Source organism: Malus sylvestris, chromosome 3, assembly GCF_916048215.2.
Source record: "Malus sylvestris chromosome 3, drMalSylv7.2, whole genome shotgun sequence".
NCBI lineage: Eukaryota > Viridiplantae > Streptophyta > Magnoliopsida > Rosales > Rosaceae > Malus > Malus sylvestris.
The window spans coordinates 19,123,875-19,146,523 of record NC_062262.1 but is presented as its reverse complement, the minus strand read 5'-3'; the positions used below and the strand labels follow the sequence as shown (position 1 = coordinate 19,146,523).

The 22,649-nt window shown below is 39.4% G+C and overlaps 1 pseudogene; it reads left to right on the top strand.

Annotated features, from left to right (window-relative positions):
• Positions 1 to 2,185: 2,185 nt before the first annotated feature.
• The window catches only part of LOC126617482 (uncharacterized), a 29,160-nt pseudogene continuing 8,696 nt past the window's right edge, over positions 2,186 to 22,649 (top strand).

Sequence of the window (22,649 nt, the reverse complement as noted above, 5' to 3'; positions counted from 1 at the left end):
CTGTCGGCTACACCAATCTGTTGGTGTTTACATTGCTTATGCATTTAGGGCGTGTTTGTTTGCCCTCGTTAGAGTTCACTGGACTGGATTACTTTGCTAAGACTAGTAATCCCGTGTTTGATGCGAGTTGGACTAAACTTAAATGAGACTAAGTCAGACTCGTTCTGACTAAGTGCTTCGCTAGGTCGTCCTAGTGAGACCCCCCAAAAAGCATGGGATTCCTAATCCCGTCTCCAACATCGTTTGCACGCCTTAGTCGTCTGCAACTCCGACTCCCTTACCCATGCCCAGATCTCAAACCCACTGCCTAAATCTCAAAATCAATACCTAAAATTCAAAACAAAAAAATGCAAAACCCCCAAATGTAAGCACCTGCAGACAAATCCCCCACACAAATTCAAAATAAAAAGGCAAAATCACTAGAAAAATTTGAGATTTTCCTAGAAAGTCAATGAAGGCATTGGGTGGAGAGCTCCGATAAATCATCTGCGCAAATCTCTGCATAAGGAAAAGAGGGGGAGAGTGGATGAGGAAAAGTGGGAGAGGGGAGGGAGAGAGTGGGTAGAGGAAAATAGAAAGAGGTATATGGAGAGGAAGAGAATTCTAAAAAAATGGTGAAACAGGACACAGAGAGGAGAGGGAGAGACTGGAGGAGGAAAAGAGGAGGAATGGGTTAAGATGAAAAAACATTAAAAAATATTGGCAGACAGAGAGATGATTCTGGAAACAAAAAAAAATGATAAATTAATAATAATTATTAATAAATATAGATTAAATAATATAATATTTGAATCTTTTGGTTATCTTCTTCTTAGTCCGACATTGCACCAAACGCTTCACTAAGCTAGTATAGCTTAGTCTAGTCTAAGTTAGTCTAGCTTAGTCCCTGCAGCTAGTCCAGTCCGAGACAGTCCGGTGTAACAAACACACCCTTACATGATTGCATTATTCTCTGGAGTGAAAATTTGAGTACAATCTATTTATCTTACTCTATTTTGTTTTTGTGTATAGCTCCGTAAACATAAAATTATTAATTTGGGAGGGAGAGATGCCAAAGGACGAGAAAGATGAGTTGTTTAGATAAGTTAAACGGGCTAATTAAAGGAGAGGAAAAATAAGGAAGGGTAGTAAATATTGAAATAGTTATTATTTCTAAATTTCTATGAGTGAGAGTTAAAAAAAAAAAAAAAAAACTCAACCGTGAGTGGCTATTATTGTCACTCCCGCCACCACCCCCCCATAACCGCCGTTATCACCACCCACCATCATCACAGCCGCCGGTACCACCACCTACCATTGTCACCGCCACCCACCATCATCACAATCGTCGCCACCACCACTTACCATTATCATCCCCGTCACCGCCACCTACCATCACCATTACCGCTGTCGCCATCACCCACTATCATCACCATCGCTGCCACCACAATTACTGCCTACCATCATCACCATCACCACCACCATCATCTACCTTCACCACCACCACTGCCACCACCACGACTTCCACCGCCACCTCCATCCACCATCCACCATCCACCATCACCATCGATGCCGCCACCTCCACTTAACATCATCACCATTGCCACCACCACAACGCACCATCCACCATCACCGCTGCCACCACCACTTACCATCATTGCTGTCACCACCTACTATCATCACCCTCACCGCCACCTACCATTACCATTGCCACCACCACCACCACCACCACCACCCACCATCATCACCACTGTTGCCACCATAGTCACCACCTACCATCATCACCATCACAACCATCACCACCACCACCATCACAATTTTCTAAAAGCGAATTTGTATCACATTATTGCTAGATATTGTGAGGCTAAGCCCATCCCCTCCCCTTTAGTGTAAATAATTTCGTTAATTTTTTTTTTTTTATCTTTTTGAAATTTCTTGAAAATCTTAAATTCCATAGTCCAAACTAGGGGTGGGCAAACAAGTGCAAGACCCACAGGACGGGGGCATGTATTATTGATTTGGGCCAGGTTCGGGGCGGGGCCTAATTTGGTAAAGACTAAAACGGGGCTAGGCGGGGATAGGGTATTTATAGGGCGGGGCGATTCCATAATCTTAGAATCATGGGGCCCCTGACCGACATGTTTCTACCATACAATTAATGGACACGGTAATTGCTTGTTTAGCCTTATCCCCTCACTCCCAGACTGCCCCACTTTCTTTCTTCGTTTCTCAACTTTCTGATACTCTTCTCCCTCCCACCCCTTGATTTGACCACGTCGACATCACAACAGCCACCACACGAGTCACGACATCACCTCACCATCATTTTTAGAACTGGAACCTTTATGAGACTAATGGAGTCGACTCGAATTTGACATCACATAGTAGCCAATGACCATATGCCATCACCCTCACCATCGCCTCTTGACTCTCATATGAAGATCTCTTGTTTGAGATCGGTGAAGACGAAGATGCCTTGTTGCAGATCGAAGAAGATGGAGGTGCCTTGTTGTTGATCATAGAAGATGAAGATGCCTTGTTGCAAATCATAGAAGATGGTGGGCACAAGGCTCCAGACCGGAGAAGACGGGGGGGGGGGGGGGTTCAACGATTTATATGATTGTTTTTTTTTGAAAAAGGTTTTGGGATTTAGTAGGAGATACTTTAGGTTTTGAGATTTGAAAACAATTTATATGATTCGATTAATTTGTATGCATGTCAACCTTTTTTAGGCAAGTGGGTTCAGTAGGAGATACTGGAAATCCCAAAACATTTTTCATAGCAAAACAATCATAATGCTACTGCTTCGAGAACCATGAGTCCAATTCTTGTTGCAGATTATCCTAATGCTACTGCTTTTGATTTGAGCTGTCTTGGTTGTCGACAGGAGAAGATGAATGATGCGCTAACAAAATAAAATGGCATTACTCGACTCAGCCTGTCCCGTTGCATTTTTAAACCGATTCAATTCGGTTCTTTCAAATATAGGCCCGGCCCAGCCCGTGCCCACCAATAGTCCAAACAGTGTAAAAAAGAAATTTAAATTTAAAACTCTGGTGCTGCCTATGAAAGCTTTAGGCGGGGGGTGCCACAGCCTGTGGGATATTTCTTATAGATTCACCGAGTCGCTCACGCTCATCAATTCAGGAAGAAGGCGAGTCCAGGGTATGGCAGTGGACACCAATTTCGCATCCTCATTGTTCGATAACCTAAAGCTGGACGATCCATGGCTTCCTCCAACTAATTGGGAATCGATCCCATCCGAAACCGGAAATTCCCACCTTCTAAACCCCAACTCCTCTTCCTCTCAGTCTCTCTACAATGCCTCCGTCGTCTCCGTAAGGCCCATCTTCTCTCCCTTAGGGTTTCTTCGAACTCGATTGATTCTCTTGCGGCTTGACATGCATTTCTGCCTTCTATGAATGCACTGCAAGGAGTCGAATCGTTTAAAAGTAAGAAGTTTAAGAATTTGAACCGTTTTGGGTGCAGGAGGCAAGTTTGGTGCGGTTGGCTATGAATGCACTGCAAGGAGTCGAATCGGCCCTTGTTAGTATCCGGAAGCTTTCTGCTGCATTTTTCTCCGACCCGGCGGATCGGACCTTCCATCAGATTCCACGTCTGTGGAATAGGTCCTCTAGCACCCATGCTCTGGGAAGCATTCTCCAACCCATTGGCAGCTCAGGTTTGCGAGTCTTTCTCCTCCGAAAATTTGTGGATTTCTTTACGAATTTGAATGCGGAAAGTCAAGGTCATCTTGCTGGTGAAGCTCAAGTGGAGCAGTGCCCTCCCTATAGTCTTGTTAACCATGCTTTCGCCGTTTCCGTGGAAAAGGTTGTGGAAGGGTACATGTGTGCACTGGATACATTGTATGCATCAGTGGGTTTGAGGCGCTCTTCACGTTCTTCTTCTGCGGTGGGATGTATGAACAGTGTAGTGTATTCTGAACTTACTTTGTTGGAGTTGTATTTGCATACGAAAGAATTAAGGACTCAGATTGAGGCCCTTACGAACTTATGCAACTTATGTCAGTTCTCTAGTTGCTTATCAGTATCTTCTTTGGAAGAATTGGTTTCAAATGCAAATTTTGAATTTTCTAAGTTCTATAGAGGAGGGGATTTGCTCACATATCTGTATACTCAATTACAGGTTAGCTTACATTTCTTTTCCCGACGCACAACCTTGTGTAGTATGCTATGCTCTTCATTGACATATTTATTCATTTTAGAAGTTTAACCTCTGGTTTTGCTACTGGACACCTCATTGACATATGTATCTATTTTATCTTCTTTGTTTTAGGTTTCTGATCCTGCTCACCGTCCTCTACTCAAATTCATTTTTCTCCGTACATTTGAGCCATATTGTGGGTTTATTAGATCATGGGTATTCAAAGCTGAGATTAGTGATCCTTACATGGAGTTTGTGGTAGAATATGTTGACAGTATGTCTCAAAATCAATGTGGTAAAGCCGGAAACCCTATTGACTTCCCATTGGCAACTATTAAGGTAATGCTATTACTTTTAATGTTCAAAAGCTGGAGTTGGATACTGTTTTCCATGAATGCATCATTCTCTTCTTCGAATGAGTTCTCATGGTTGGTGTTTCTACCTCAGGAACGAGATGGAGTTGCTGTTCCTTGTTTTTTGAAGGACTTCTTGATTCCACTTGTCCGAGCTGGTCAGCAACTGCAAGTTCTGGTGAAATTGCTTGAATTGTGTACTTTTGTTGCCACCAAAGACCATACTTATGAGGGGTTTCTTCCCTGCTGGAGTGGGTTTTCGGGCAATTGTCCATGGTATGCATCTCTGTTGACATTCAGCAAAGGAAGTATAGAGGCCAGGATACTTTCGAGGGACAGTTATTACAAAAAGATGCAGGAAAAACTTGAGAATCTTTCGGCGAAATTAGAATTCAGATATCAACAGGTCATGGGCTGTGATCATTTAGTTTCTCTAGAACCATGTTTCTCCTATGATTTTAAAAATTGAATAGCATTATAACTCTAATTAGTTTATAACTCTAATTAGTTTTCTGTGTTTAGTTTGCAGCATGCAATGCATTAGCAATTTATTCAGTTTCTGGTCAATGTTTGTTTATTAGGATGTGTTTGTGTTCCTAGGCTTATATAAAATTATATATTGCCTCTATGACTTGTGAGTACCCTTGATGGTTTCTTAAACCTTTTTTTTTTTTTCACTAAAATAGGTCATGTCACATTTGCTTATAGTTCTAGGTTGTGTTAACACTTTCCAGATATAATTACAAGACTTTGTTGCTCTGATATGCTCCAAAATGTTATATTGCTGGTTGGAAGCAATCTCTGATGGTGTGACATTGGAACTCTGCTTATGATGAGCAAATTGGGTTTTATGCAAATCATGCAAATTTAAGTTGATATCGCTGGGTCCTTTGCCATAGAACTGTTCTTATATCGATAGGTCTTTTGACGTGCCATGATTACCTTTGGAAAGTATATTATGTCCTGGCTTATAGGTGCCTCTCTCTTATTTATCTTCTTCTCTACTCTCTAGAAGGAGTAAGGGTTGTGAATGATAGGAACATGGGTCTCATGTCTACCTGCTTTCATACAATTTCTCTGCAGTGTTATTATCTGGTTTTCTTATAACTTGATTCATTTTATTTACACAGGTAGTTCCGCAAGGCAGACTGCCCGTTCGCTTGGATAATAATGGAAGGAGTTCCACCATCCCATTTCTATTCACATTGGATGACAATGTTGATAGTTTTATTGCTTCTCCAACAGATGATGAAAGGGAGTCACATGTGTAATCTCTCTCTCCCTCCTACTTTTCTTTTTGTGAAATGTCTATGTAATTGTTTTGTGTGCATGGGAATGCATGCATGTCTATTCTTTCGGGATGACTGTTACGCTTCTGCATATATGGTTTTCTTACCATGTTAGGATTGGGAGAGGCTGGTGAATACATATGCTCCCTTTTTCGTAATAATTCTTTTTTTTTTTTTTTTTTTGCCACTTTCCTTCCAAATGTTATTGTAGCTTCATAAATGGTTGGATTTCTCTAATTCTCAGGGCAGTTCATGATTTGGATTCTGATGAATTAAGTGAAAGGGATGGTCTATCTGACCTGGTGGATACATACGATTCATCTGAATGTTCAACCTCCTGTTATTCTGAAGAGCAAAATGTGCCAGAGCAAATGATTGGGCTTCCTAATCATATCATTGAGTTGGAGCAAAAATATTTATCTACTTTAAGCTTTTCAATGAGTAGTCCAGTTGAAAATTTGCAAAATCCTCATGTATGTGAAGATTTGTAAGTGACCCGAATAAATTTGGTGAAGAAAGAGATTCCCCTGTACATTCTCATCATGAAGGAAAGTTTACAAGCCAGATATCTGTGCCCGTCAAACCAAAGGAGTCAAACTGGTCATGTATTTCTGGTGCTCAGTTTGTGAATTGTGTATCTACTAAGGATTGGCCCAAAAGTAATCCATTTGAGAGTTATTCTGTCGTTGATAAAGAGGACAGAGATGGTCAAAGGTCACATACAATGGATTCTGCCTCAAAGGTGAATGAGAGAATCATAGGGGCCTTAAAGGAAGCTACATTTAGAAAAAGAATTGAGACTAATAATTCTTTAATTGAAGAAGCCTCTGCAAAGAACCAACCTCTAAATGCAACATATACTTCTTCAGATTTATTGACATTACAACATTTGAAGGTTAACTCCCATAACAATTTTCTGAGCATGATCCCAATTCTGACAAAAACTAACATAATTCACATGATAACCAAGCCAGGAGAGAGAGACAGAACAGACTTTGGGGGTGCTTTACCTTACTTTGACTTTTCTTTCATAAAAGACCCTTTTAAGGTGTGTCTCCAAAAGCCACCTGCAGGGCTTTTGGACTCCAGTGCCTCAGCTTCCAGTGTCTGGAGGGATCACCTTGGAAAACAATGTTCTGGTGGAGATAATGTCTTGATTGATAAGACCAATGTATCTGATGTTCTTCCATATTCAGACTCAAAGGACCACAACCAGGCAGATGCAAATTTAACAAATGTTACTGGTGGTAGTTGTTGGGAGAGTTTGCTTGGTAGATTTAGTGACACTGTCGTTAGTAGAGTTGAAGATCACAGACAAGGCACGGGAGACAGTTTTGAGATACCACTTGATTTTATTATTGACAAATGCCTTCTGCAGTATCCTTTTCTTCTGTGCATTACATAAAAGGAAAGTTTATCTGGTCCTGAGTATTGCTCTTAATTTCTTCTTTCGCATAAATGCTTTGGTTATGCACATTCTGAACTGCATAGAAAGTTTTACAACCATAAGTTTGTCTGCTTTATTGCTGTTTAGCTATTCTGTGGTTGTGACTTGTGAGTCTTATTTATCCCATTGTTTTTATGTCCTGCTCAAAGTGCTTCTGTTGAAAGAGAGATGGTAACCTTAAACATGCTAGATATAAGTATGTCAGCAAGCTAACTATTAAGTTGCTTGAAGAAGGATTTGAATTGCAAGAACATTTACTGGCTCTACGGCGATACCACTTTATGGAACTAGCGGACTGGGCAGATTTGTTTATTATGTCTCTTTGGCAGCATGTATGTCATTACACCATACTAGTATCTGAGTCATCATAATACCATCTGACTTATTTTTTTTGTATCTTTTCTTTACCTGAAAACTACAGAAATGGTGCGTTACAGAGGCAGATCATAGACTTTCAGAAATTCAAGGTTTCCTTGAGTCATCAGTTCAGAGGTCATCATGTGAACGCGACCCTCATAAGGACAGGTTATTTGTATACATGAAAGGACATGATGCAATGACTCTTTCTGCATCTGTTATTGGTACAATATTCACACATTACTTGATTATTGTTCAAATAAATGTAGTGTCCCCCAACATATAGTGCCTCCCACTTTTTGCTGCTTTCAAATTAGATTACGTTTGGAACTTGAAACAATATATTTCACTTTTCCTCGTCATTTCTCTTGTTTTCTGTCTCTATTTCTCCCATAACCCTCTAATATTTGATCATGTCAATGATGCAGATGTCCATTCCTTCAACTTTCTTGGTTTGGGTTACCGAGTGGACTGGCCCATAAGTATTGTTTTGAGTCCTGGTGCATTGAAAATATAAGCTGAGATATTCAGTTTTCTGATGCAAGTGAAGCTTGCTATATTCTCATTGATTAATGTATGGCGCCCATTAAAGGTAGGGATTCTTTGGCTGATGAAAAGCTTGTGGTAGGCTTTTATCTTTCCCTCACCGTAAAACCTCCTTTCTTAGCCAGAGCTATGAAGCTCCAACTCTCAGAAGGGGGTGGGATAACATTTGTCGATAGAAATTGGGTAATATAGCATTTTTCCCCACTTCTTTTGTTGTGTGATTTGAAGCCTCCTATTGAGATTCGATGTACTTTTATCAGCTGATCACTCTTCTGAGTTTAAGCATTGAAAAGTAAAACATAAATAACTGGAAACCGAACTAAACACTGTTTGTTTTGTAATAGTGGCATTTTTTGGAGCTTATTTAACTTCTCATTTTGGAACTATTAATTTCTGAGATGGGTTCTCTAACGTAGTTGTATATAAGTAAGCTTTGATACATGAGTTTTGTTTTAACTACACCTTTTTTTTTTTTTAAATTTTCAGTTTCTGACTGCATAATGCTTATTTTGATGTTCTTAAAGTAATTAATTTTCTGTTTTTTCTTCTTCTTGAAATTCCTGCTGACTTTGAAAGGTCAACTAGAACATTCGTTAAACTATTAGCATACTGTTCCAGATTTTATTTTTATTTTCATTTAACTTTGAATCTGAAAAACAGGGAGAACAAGGATTTTAGTGCATAAAGTTACTTGGATTTAGTCTTTTAGATCATGGAAGTGCATGGTAATTCAAGTGATACTTTTTTTGCTGTCACACAAAGGATACTAAAATTTATTTTTATCTGCAGGATTTGGTATGCTCAATTAGTCAGGATATTGACTCTGAACAATATGATATGGGAGCAAGCCATTTTAATGCATTAGTGAAGATGAGGTACATGGAGCAGTTGTGATTTTGTATTTTGGGTTTTCTTTTCTGTTCAAATGCGTAATTCATCTCAGAGAAGGAATTGATTTAGATTAATTGGCTGGGTTAGAAATGGTTACTCAATTAAGGCTTACGTTGGTTTCTAATTGACTTACATAGAGAGTGTAGACCATTATTAGAGTTTATTTCATCTTCTTCCTTCTATTTGGGAGGAATATCTTCATAAGGAAAAAAAGTTTGTTTTCTGGGTTTATTGGGGATGTTGTGAAATGTTGTGATTGTCATGAAATGTTGGCAACATCGAGGAAGAAATGGCTATGCCCCTCAGTATTGATGCAGACTCTTCAAAAAGAGGACGCTTTGGCTGAAATGTCGAGCTGTTGGTCGGCATTTTCATCCTTGAGCACTGGTTTAGTTAGTATGGTCTTTTGCTTCGTAGGAGAGGCCTGCGTTGAATCCCGTGTTCACCAAGCTTGGGGGCCATACAGGTAGGAAAGGTCTAACTCTCACTCTGTATTCATAGGACCACTGGCCTCCAATGGAGCAAAACGAGGGGAAATAACGTGAGGATAGGGCCTTCTGCCTAATTGATAGATAAGTTTTGTAAGATGTGCAGGGAACGATTCTTCTATTTATTATGAAAAATTAGAACAACAATCCATTTGAACTGCCCTATTCCACAATTGTCTCGGGATATGTTTCAACGATTTTTGCCTCTGGCAAGATTGAAGGATTTTCTTTCTGTGATATGTTTGTAGGGCTCTAGTAATAATAACGACTGTAAACTTTTGAAGAATATTCCTTCTGTCTATACATTAGGTAGTTACTTCTACCAGGTTCAGCTTTAACCTAGATAAAAACTAAGAGAAATTGTGACCATCTTCTCAAACAATTTAACTTCCTCACAGGAGTTTTAGTTTATCAAATACTAGCTATAAGATTTCTAATTGAAAATTATGTTTACTAATTTTCTCTCTGAACTATGCCCAGGCACCAGGTCAATCATTTTGTATCTACATTACAGCAATATGTGGAATCACAGTTATCACATGTTTTATGGTGCAGGTTTCTGTACTCACTTAAACATCAGGTTTGAAGCTTGCTATTTTATTCCAAAAAGTCTTCATGCAATTTTACCCTGAAAGTTGAGTTCAAATGATAATTGAGGAAGGTTAATATTGGGACATAAATCTTTGTACATCAACCTTGCGGTTGAAATTTTATGTTATTCTCTTGTTTATGTTCGATAAAGTGTCCATGTAATGGCTGAAGGACCTTACATTTGATGGCAATGAGAGATAAAACAACAACAACAACAAAGCCTTTTCCCACTAAGTGGGGTCAGCTATATGAATCCTAGAACACCATTGCACTCGGTTCTGTGTCACATCTTCCATTAGATCCAAGTACTCTAAGTCTTTTTTTAGAGTCTCTTGCAAAGTCTTCCTAGGTCTTCCTCTACCCTTTCGACCCTGAATCTCTGTCCCGTAATCGCATCTTCTAACCGAAGTGTCAGCAGGCCTTTATTTTACATGTCCAAACCACCGTAACCGATTTTCTCTCATCTTTCCTTTAACTCCTACTTTACCTCGGATATCCTCATTCCTAATCTTATCCTTTCTCGTGTGCCCACACATCTAGCGAAGCATCTCATCTCCGCTACACCCACAATTGATTTGAATTCATGACACATGAAAGGAACATTAAATTTTGCAAAAGCTACTTTTGAATTAAAGTCAAATTCTTGATTCCTGTTTTGTAAGTAGTTTGGTGAAAATCATCTAAAGCCTGCCCTATGTGACAAGTAACAATGTTTCCTACGTTTGTTTAAGCTTTGGTATTCGGGCACAAATAGAACGAGAAACGGTGTTGGCATAATTGTGGACAAGACCTTGACACAAGATGTTGTAGATGTCAAGAGGGTAGGAGATAGAATCATGGCAATCAAGATTGTAATAGGACAAGAACTCATCAATGTGATTAGTGCGTACGCACCTCAAGTAGGGTTGGATACGAGTTCGAAGGAGAAATTTTGGGAAGACCTTGGAGACTTGGTGCAAGGAATTGCTCAGACGGAGAAGTTATTTATAGGAGGAGATTTAAATGGACACGTGGGCAGGGAGACAGGCAACTATGGAGGTTTTCATGGTGGCCATGGTTTTGGGGAGAGAAATGAGGATGGGGAAGCTATCTTGGATTTTGCAATGACATATGATCTCTTCTTAGCCAACACCTTCTTTAAGAAGAGAGAAGAACATGTGATCACCTACAAGAGTGGGTCGTCAAAAACACAAATTGATTTTCTTCTAATGAGGAAAGGGGATCGTATAACTTGTAAGGATTGCAAAGTTATACTGGGGGAGAGCTTGGCTAATCAACATTGCTTGTTGGTGATGGATGTACATATCAAAAGAGTGAGAAAAAAGAACAAGACTTGGAAGTGCCCAAAGACTAGATGGTGGAATCTAAAAAGAGAAAAACAAGTCATTTTCAAAGAGCAAGTAATCACCCAGTGTGTGTGGGATAGAGAGGGGGAAGCTAGCCAAATGTGGGATTCCATGGCTAGCTGTATCCGAAAAGTAGCAAAAGAGGTATTAGGAGAGTCCAAGGGCTTTGCTCCACATCAAAAGGAATCTTGGTGGTGGAATGAGGAGGTACAAAAAAAGGTGAAGGCTAAGAAGGAATGTTGTAAAACCTTATACAAGGATAGGACCGATGAAAATGGTGAAAGGTATAGAAGAGCGAAGCAAGAGGCGAAGAAAGCTATGAGAGAAGCTAAGTTAGCGGCTTATGACGATATGTATAAGCGACTAGATACCAAAGAAGGAGAGTTGGATATCTATGAACTAGCTAGAGCAAGGGAAAAGAAGACAAGGGACCTAAACCAAGTGAGGTGCATCAAGGATGAGGATGGAAAGGTTCTTGCTACAGAGAACGCGGTCAAAGACAGATGGAGAGGTTATTTTCATAATCTTTTCAATGAAGGACATGAAAGGAGTACTCCTTTAGGGGAGTTGAGTAACTCAGAAGAGTGTAGAAACTACTCTTTTTATCGTCGAATCAGGAAGGAAGAAGTGGTTGTAGCTTTGAAGAAGATGAAGCCTAGAAAAGCAGTGGGCCCAGACGATATACCGATTGAAGTGTGGAAAGCCTTGGGAGAGACAGGTATAGCATGGCTCACTGACCTTTTCAATAGGATTTTGAAAACGAAGAAGATGCCAAACGAGTGGCGAAAGAGCACCTTGGTGCCTATTTACAAGAATAAGGGCGACGTACAAAATTGCATGAACTATAGGGGTATTAAGCTAATGAGTCATACAATGAAGCTCTGGGAGAGAGTCATTGAGCATAGATTGAGGCAAGAGACACGGGTTTCGGACAACCAATTCGGGTTCATGCCAGGGCGCTCAACCATGGAGGCAATCTATCTCTTACGAAGATTGATGGAAAGATATAGAGATGGGAAAAAGGATTTACACATGGTCTTTATAGATTTGGAAAAAGCGTATGATAGGGTCCCAAGAGACATTCTTTGGAGGATTTTAGAGAAGAAAGGAGTACGAGTAGCTTATTTATTGAAACAAAGCGTATGATACGTTGAAATGAAACAAAGCTTATTTATTGATATCTCTAAGAAGTTACAAATATGTACATCTACACGAGTCAAAATAAACAAACAAGAGGGAGCCTTCACAAAGGTTGCTTAGGAGAAGTCTCAGCAGTTGGTAGAGCCCCAGAAAGAGAAGGCACCGGAGGGGGAATCATTCGGAGCCTCAGTACTGGACAACACCCTAGAAGGAGGAGGCATTGGAGGTTGATCATTTGGAGCTTCATTACGCGGTACAGCCCCAGAAGACGAAGGCAATAAATGCCTTTGGAACAAACCCACAGACCTCTGATGATCATGTAAAATCTGACCATCAGATTCCTTCATCTGGTTAAGCTTCCTCTTCATGTTTGTAGCATAGTCATGAGCGAGCCGGTGCAACTGTTTATTCTCATGCTTGAGCCCTCTAATCTCCTGTTTGAGACTCATCACTTCAGCCGCCAATGATTCAACTTGGCGGGTTCGAGCAAATAGGCGTTGGGCCATATTAGACACAGAACCTGCACACTGAACACTGAGAGCCAGAGAATCCTTAACAGCCAACTCATCAGACCGTTTGGAAAGTAGTCTGTTATCTTTGGGAGTGAGAAGGTTCCTGGCCACCACAGCAGCGGTCATATCATTCTTCATCACGGAATCCCCAACGGTAAGAGGACCAGTAGGGGATAAGAAGGATGGGCGCCATATGTTGTCTGGAGAAGGCGTGGTTGCCTTTTCAACAAGGTTCAAGTCAAAACGACGGTCGGAGGGGCCAGACATTTTCGAAGGTGTTGAAGAGAAAAGAGGTCGGACAAATCAAGATCTTAGAAATGCAAGAACGGAGCTTCTACTGGTGGAGATTCAAGTGTGCTTTGGAACTTAATACCAGCCTCTATAAAAATCCGCACTCGATGGAGCTTCAGAAATCGAAAAGGCGCCTGCTCAGAAATCGAAAAGGCGTTTGCTTTCTCAAAAGCTGGGCTGCTCAGAGACCACGAGGGCCGATCTCAGGAATCGAAGAGGCGTTTGCTTTCTCAAAAGCTGGACTGCTCAAAGACCACGAAGGTCGATCGCAGAAATCGAAGAGGCGCTTGCTTTCTCAAAAGCTGGGCTGCTCAGAGACCACGAGGGCCGATCTCAGAAATCGAAGAGGCACCTGCTTTTTCAGCCTTGTCAGCACCTGTCACATGCACACTCAACTTTGCTGAAATTACGGGCATTCTGTCGAAGATTTCTAGTGAAGTAGAAAGCACGTGAATGTTACTGTTCAATCATTCACTTTCCACACGCAACATCAGCTCACGGGTACCACATATAACTTTGCCAAAAATCTCTGACAAAGTTTAGACACGTGAAGCTTGCAGCTCCCATTACATCGCTATGACCAAGAAGGGTAAAAGAATAGCAAAGAAACAGCACTAACAAAGTTTAAACACATAAATTTTGAAGGTCTAGCTACCATATTATTACCCACAAGGGTAAAGGAACAGGACCATTGCTGGATAATTGGAAAGTCCCTGTGGGTTAACCTCTGTGCTCCGTGGCAAGGTAGACTAGCAAACAGGCCTAACCTTTACTCACATTCGAGAAAACACTCCCAACAAGATTGCTTGCTTCAAGATCGAAGAGGCACTGTTCTCCGAATCTCGAGAGCCAGACTCTCAACATGATTACTTTCTCAAAAAGCGACGAGACACCGCTATCCGAATCTCGAGAGCCAGACTCCTAGCAGGATTGCTTTCTCAAAAATCGAAGAGGCACCGTTCTCCGAATCTCGAGAGACAGATCCCCGACAGGATTGCTTGTTCGAAAACCGGAGAGGCACCGCTTTCTCAACTTCGAGAGCCCCTTAGATAAAGCTTGTCTGTAATCCTCACACCGTTTTCCCAACTTCGAGAGCCAGATCTCCTTGGATAAAGCTTGTTTGTAATCTTCACACGTAACATCAGCTTTCCAGATACCACAGACCACTTTTTCAAAGTGCTCTGACAGAGTTAAAACACGTGAAGCTGGCAGCTCCCACTACCGTGCTATGACCAAGCAGGGTAAAAGAATAGTATTACTCCTTGTTAGGGACTCCTATATATGTCGACCTCCATCCTCAACGGACAGGCACACCTGCAAAAATGCTCAACCCTTCCTCATATCTGAGAGGGCACTCCCAACGAAGCCTCTCGAAATACTCAGCTTTCTTTCCCCCCGAGAATACCTCTACAAACAAGCTACACTAGAGCAAGAATATCTCATATCATCAGGGTTAAAAGCAAGAGTATCCCATATCATGCTTTTTCCCTGTCTTTTCCTTTGGCCTTGTTCTTACCTGCAAGACAAGGAGAAAGAGAGCAATCAGTCAGCACTTGGAATCAAGCTTCCAGTCCGAAACTGACTGCCTGGAACCCCATTGCTCTCGAGTACTCATTTTCAACATCTTATGCTTCCCGAGAAGATACCACATCTGCCTGAGGAACAAATAGGGCAAGTGAGAAGGATACAAGGAAGCATGTGGAGACAAGCGCAACAGAACACGTGCCGATACATCCACTACTTTGTCAACAGCAAAAGTATCCCAAATCAGCAGGGTCGAACGTACTCTAGATTTGATGGACTTGTTTTGACCCTCAAATTCTTCAGTCGGCCTTATACTCTGGCGGAAACAAGAAAACCCTCCAGCCCAGTTCAAGAATAAGCCTGTGGAAAGTTATTTCTTCAAAAGTAAAAGTATCTCATATCACATTTTCTCCTTTTCTTCTCTTTATCCTTTATGCTACCTGCAAGATAAGGAGAAAGATAACAATCAGCCGGAACTCGAAATCAAACTTCTGATCTGGGATTGATTGCTTGGAGCTTTGATTGCTTACCTTGTCTGTCACCTCTTTCAGCAGATTCCCTAACTCGGCGACTTGGGGGACTCCTACTACATGGTTTGTATCGCGCTTGACCAAGCCTGAAACTACAAGTAAGCGTTAAGTGAAATTGATACATTACCTTGTGCATCTCCACCAGTTAAAGATACCACCCCTGGAGGGAGGAAGAGTACTCCCAAAGAAGATGCCACATTTACCTATGAGACAGATAAGGCAAGTGAAGACGATACCACACTTCGGTACTTAAAAGTTTCGTGATTACGAGATCATTCTTCCACAATATTTCCTAATGTCATTTATACTAAATCATTCACTTGTACTCACTAAAGGAGAGCTTGAACCTATATACTATGTAAACCCTTCACACTTAATGAGAACTCCTTTACTCCGTGGACGTAGCCAATCTGGGTGAACCACGTACATCTTGTGTTTGCTTCCTGTCTCTATCCATTTACATACTTATCCACACTAATGACCGGAGCAATCTAGTGAAGATCACAAACTTAATATTTAAGATGATATTCTTTGGTGTATGCTTTTCGCAAACGATATAGTGTTGATAGATGAAACGCAGGAAGGGGTAAACGCGAAGCTTAACCTTTGGAGAGAAGTGTTGGAATATAAAGGTCCTCGCCTAAGCCGATCAAAGACAGAATATATGGAGTGCAAGTTCAGTGCAAACGGAGGCCAAAATGAGTTAGGGGTGAGGATCGGAGATCAGGAAATACCAAAGAGCGACCGTTTTCGCTACCTAGGATCTATCTTGCAAAAGAACGAAGAATTTGATGGAGATCTCACCCATAGAATACAAGCTGGATGGATGAAGTGGAAGAGTGCATCCGGCGTGTTGTGTGACCGTCGTAGGCCACTGAAGCTCAAGGAAAAATTTTATAGGACGGCAATAAGGCCAGCAATGCTGTATGGCATAGAATGTTGGGCGGTGAAGCATTAACACGTAGGTGTAGTGGAGATGAGGATGCTTCGTTGGATGTGTGGGCACATGAGAAAGGATAAGATTAGGAATGAGGATATCCGAGGTAAAGTAGGAGTAGCCGAAATTGAAGGAAAGAGGAGAGAAAATCGGTTACGGTGGTTTGGACATGTGCAAAGAAGGCCTACTGACGCTCAGGTTCGAAGATGTGACCACGGGACAGAGGTTCAGGGCCGAAGGGGTAGAGGAAGACCTAGGAAAACTTTGGAAGAGACCCTAAGAAAAGACTTAGAGTACTTAGATCTAACGGAGGACATGACACAAAACCGAGCGCAATGGCGTTCTAGGATTCATATAGCCGACCCCACTTAGTGGGAAAAGGCTTTGTTGTTGTTGTTGTTTTGTCATTTCTATTGCCTTTGGAATATGTTCCTTCTTTTTGCTTCTAGGTCAAACTCTAGGGAAGATAGAAAATTCGTTAAATCTTTTTATTTTTTTAGTACAGATCAATTGTGGATGAGAAACTCTGGAGATCCTTAAACATGATTTAGTTATCTTTTTGTAATGGAAAAATATTCTGATAAAACAAAGATTCAAACTAAGGAAAAAAAAAGCACAATTTGAATTTTGGTATAAGATTTAGTAGATTGCTCTATGTTAGATTGAACTATAACTGTTGAGTAAATTGTAAAGTTATATAATTGTAGTGGTATCTCTAGAAAGATGAAATGCCACATATAGACATCTATGATGCATGTCATGTCTCTTTACGCCATATAATTTAATTGCTTCTGGTATGCCTTTTCTTCTAGAAATTTTTATGACATTGATCTTAAATCGACACTTGGTTACTGTAGGTCAAAGATACGATGGATCTTCAGTCTGTACATATGAAATATTTAACAGATTCGCTTGACATGTAAGTTCATTGGTCAATGTGTACAATATTCTTACCATTGTTATATATGTGCCCTGTATTTCTAAATTGCCATGCTTTGTAATTAATTGTTATATCAATAGAAGTATTTTTATTCACTTGTAGTAAACAACCGAGAAAAAAGTTTGCACCAAGTGTGTACTTGCTGTCGGCTGCAAGATTTCTGGAAGCAATGCACAAGAAACTACACTGAAGGGTTTAGCTACTAAATTGGGTTGTCGATTGGGAAGTTAGCCTATGAAATTTGTGGGAAAATGGTTAGGAGATTAGAGAAGGGTGGAAAGAAATTGTTTCTATCAAGGGTAGCCCACTTGAATTGTGTCGGTTGCAAGCAGTACTCCAACACACTACCTATCACTTTTTAAAGTTCTTTGCTGTGCAAAAGATTTGAAGAGTTTAATGAGATGGTAAAAGAGATCAGCTGGTGAGGTGGAAATCTGTTTCTAGTTGCCAAACAAAAGGGGGGTTTTAGGGATAAGCAATTTGAACAAAAGGAATGTGGCCCTTCTTGGGGAATCGTTTGACATTTCAAAGTTTCTCGATATTGTTTTCTTTGATTGTCAATTAACCATGAATCTGACCTTTGCAGATGTTTCCTGTCTGATGAAACACGACCTATAGCTCGCATCATTGAAAGCATTCTGCAGTGTGCTCTTGACTTCAGGTCTTGTCTGACTGGGGGATTGTGGGATGTTGGAACAGCTGAAGGGAAAATAACGGGAAGGCTTTCTGGAATAAATATATACCAGGTGATGATCACATCTTTAAAGTTGAAGATAACCGCGGAAATGAACTTTAAGGTGATATAAAATTATAAACAATTTCACTTTAGTCGAACTAGCAACGCCATTTAAAGAAATATAACAGCAACTATGACCATCAAGAGAAAGCACAAGAGGAGTGTTGCTGATGTGATATAAATAGCACACAAACTTAAACCCTCTTTTTGATAGTTGTAGTATGTGTAAGTACGGATCGTTCTAGGCTGGGGATTAACAGGGCTGCTAATCTATACAAATTAAACTCTAAATCACTAAACTAGACTCAAAAACAGAAAACTAAACTTAGAACTATTCAAAATAAGCTAAACTGACTCAAAACACACAAACTAAGTAAAATTGACTCAAAACAGGAACTAAAGGGAAGTTTGGACGAAAATTAAATTAAAAAGACTCAGAATACTAAATGGGGGGTTGTTTTGACGAATTTAAGATTTAAACAAACTTGCAGAAACAAACTAAAGGGTACGAAATTGGGTGAATTAAGGGGGTGGAAGGCTAGTTAGAGGGTCCTTTCCCACACAGCACATATGCATACAAATCGATTTCCAGTTATTCTTCATATAAACCATGAATGACAATGCCCCAAGTTAACCGTGAACTGCACAAATTAACCATCAGATTTTCCTAAATTCATTGAATTGGACTTAGCGATCCAACCAAATTATTCTTATCAAGTTCCCTACATGAACTACATAATAGAGATACTTATCAAAGATCATTGAGATATGTGAAAATTATAAGTATTGACATGACATTCGTAACTATGAACTGCATGATACTCCTACCAGGAATTTACTTAACATGATCGTGACTAGCAACCTCCACTACTTGTAAATATAAGTTCATAACTATTAAGTAAAACTCCCTTATATATCAAATTCAGGCATGCAAACTAAGTGGGCCCCCTTAATCAACACACAAGAATAAATTATCAATCAAACAGTTAAGTAAATTGCACTTACGATTTATGAAATAATAACTGGATGTAATCAATTCATATCACATATATGTTCATGGCCTTAAATTCACCTCTAGCTAAAACGAAGTCAGTTCCTCATGTTTGCAATTAAACAAAGACAATTAAAATTAAACATTGAAAATAAAAGATAGAATACACCTAGAAACGCTCCAACAATCCCAAAGGTCTTGAATGGCAGGCACGGCTCCAAGCTTCTTCTCCTTCCTTGCAAAGCTACAACACAAGTGTGTTTTTTGATCTTAGGCTCCTATGTGTGGTGGTGCTGAATGGTGCGGCATTGTGGTGTATTTATAGGTTGAGGGCACACGACACAAGGTAGTTTTGGAGAAGGATTTGGCACTCCAAAGGTTGTGTTGGAAAGGGATTGCATAGCACAAACCAACAGGGACAGGGATCTAGGGTGCGGCTGATTTCTAGGCTTCTAGAAAGGAGGTGTTGTGGTAGGTTCCTAGAAGGACAAGGGATAAGGTATGTGGCACCCTTTTAGGAGAAGCTAAGGCCTTTTAGAAATCAGGTTTTTAGATGTCTTAAAATAACTCCCTCTTGCAACTGGAATTTAGGTAGAATAGGATTAGGATAAGGTTATGATAAGATAAGGTTTTGATAAGATAAGGCTTTAAATAATGTTCCGTCTTTTTAGCTGATTCCTTATCTTTTATGTTTTGAATTAATTTCTTCAACTCTTTAGCACATTCCTAGCCTTTTTTTTATCTTTAAAAATGTCCATTCACCTTGCTCCATTCATATGTTATCCATTCCAAGCCCAAAACTGTTCTAAAATGCTCTAAATTGCCTTTTCTTGCCACTTTTGCCATTTGAATCTACAAACACACGAAAATGACTTAAAACACTCTAAAAAGTAGAAACTAACTACGTAAATACAAGGAAACAAGCTAACTAAGTCGTATAATTATGCTCCTATCAAATTCACCCACAATTAGCTTTTGCTAGTCCTCGAGCAAAAGAAAACAAACAAAACATAACCTAAACCTTCCAACGTTTGTTTCAGGGATTTCCAATTAAACATGATATGTTAAAAATCATTACTCCCACATATTTTAGCTACCATTACCCTCAAGCTCATACTTAATCGTAGTTACCACTCACTAGCTCGCATTTAATCAATGAAAACAATGTTTTCAATGTAGTAATATGCCTTAGAGAATTCACTCAATTCCTCACCAGATATATTCTCTATTTTCACACAGATTTTCTGATTACTCCTTATACTAGGTTTATGTGAGAAGATTGATGTAAACATGTAGACTAGCACTAACATATGTTATAATTAAAGAAGGCACTTTTTGGAATTATTAATGCGTGTATATATGATCTCATGAACGGAATGCCATTACTTAAACGTGAGAACCAAGGATACCATACACTCGTACCAATCTCAACCTCCACATTATTGAACACACAACAATCAAGATTGAAGAAGGGTTGTAACATGGCTAGGGTATTGGCTAACAAAGAAAGGTAAAGATAAACAAAAGTTCTTAAAGTGATAGTAAGCAAAGTAATGAAATTAACACTTAGAATTCAATTTTTGAATGCAGCAACTAACTTTAAACACAAGGGAAAGATTCTTACAACACTTAGGGCTTGATTCAAATTTTTGGACCCTTTCTTCAACAACCAATACTTGTGAGTTCATTCTTACTTATTTCTCAACTCTTTTCCTTTCTTTTCTCAACTTTTTCAATTTTTTTCTCCTCTTTTTCACGTTTTTTCTTCTTTTTTTCTTTCTTTGGCACACTAAATGTACAACCTTATAGATTTCCAACGAAAAATCTTCCCCCACACTTGTTTTTCTGCATAATGTTGATAAAAAGGAATTTCGTCTAAGTCATGCTTCACTATTCTTTAAGAACAAGGGTATGGATAGTCTTATTCTAGGCTAGGTAAGGATAATGTGGCTAACAAAGAAAATAGGCTAGCTAAGGCTCAACGAGGTTAAACCTACAATACATATGCAAAGGGTAAGGCTTTTTGGCTCTGGTTTAACTAAACAACTTAATCTTGTTATATGTTATGCACTCAATTCATGCCTTGAATGAAACGGGTATGAGTTTTAGTATTTGGATCTATAATAATGAAAATATTCTAAGGAGCAACCAAACAAAGAAATAATGAGATCATGCAACGACTTTAGAAAACAAAAACATCACAGATTCATAACTCTCCAAATAGAGTATAGGCTCAAGTATTTCAGGGTTGTAGCGTTAGTTTGAGTTCCTTCATGTTACAAAAATTGATTTTTTTTCTTTTATGATTTTTTCTCTTTGATACCCTATTATTAACAATTGTAGTAAAGATGTAAGTAGGGATCGTTCTAGACTGGGGATTAACTAAGGATGCTAATCAACACAAATAAGACTTAAAAACACTAAATTAGACTCTATAGACTCAAAATTGACTCAAAACACTCAAAACAACAACAAACAATAAAAAAGACTCAATTCTAGACCTAACAAGTGATTTTGACGAAAATAAGACTTAACTTGACACAAAAGATTAAAAGGAAATAGATTATGACTCAACTAACAAGACTTAGTGAATGGGGGATTGTTTTTTGACGAATTTAAAACTTAAAACATAAACTTTGCATAAAACACTTTAATAAAACGAATTTGGTGAATTGAAAAGGGTGAAAGGCTAGTTAGAGGGTCATTCTCCACACATAACATATGCAAACAAATCAATTTCCAGTATTGTTCTTTTAAACCATGAATGACAACATCCCAAGTTAACCGTGACAGCACAAATTAACCATCAGATTTTCCTTATTTCATTGAATTGGACGGGATATGCATCATAACCAAATTATCCTTCTCAAGTCCCCTAACTATGAAAAGCATGATAGAAAACATATCAAAGGTCATTAAGTTCTTTGAAAATCATATAATAATGGCTTTGAATTCACCTCTAACTAAAAAGAAATTAGTTCTTCATGTTCGCAATTAAACAAAGATAACTTAAATTAGACATTAAAAATAAAAGATAGAAAACACCTAAGAACGCTCCAACAATCCAATGTTGAATGGTAAGCATGGCTTCAGGTGGCTCCTTCTTCTCCTTCCTTGCACAACTGCAACACAATGGGATGAATTTGTGGTGGATGGTGTGGTGATCTAATGGTAGAGGGTGGTGGTTTGAATTGTGGCGGAAAATATGTATTTATAAGCTAGGGTTTTGCACAAAGTAGTGGAGGAGAAGGATTACACAATCCTAGAGGAATAGGACTAGGAAATTCAGCACAAAGCTTCTAGAAAGGGATTAAATTCGCCAGATTTCTAGGGGGAAAAGGAACAGGTTATTTGAATTGTTTCAGGGCTTCTAGAATCAGATATTAGGTATTCTAATGTGATAAGGAGTCCCCTTTGTAGCGGGAATTAAGGTAGGATATGATTAGGATATGATAAGATAAGATAAGATTAGTTTGGATGAGATAAGGTTAGATAAAGTTTTGGATAAGATAAGCCAGTTTGGATAATATCTCATTCTTTTGAGCTGATTCTTTATTTTCAATGTCTTGAATTAATTTCTTCAACTCTTTAGCACAT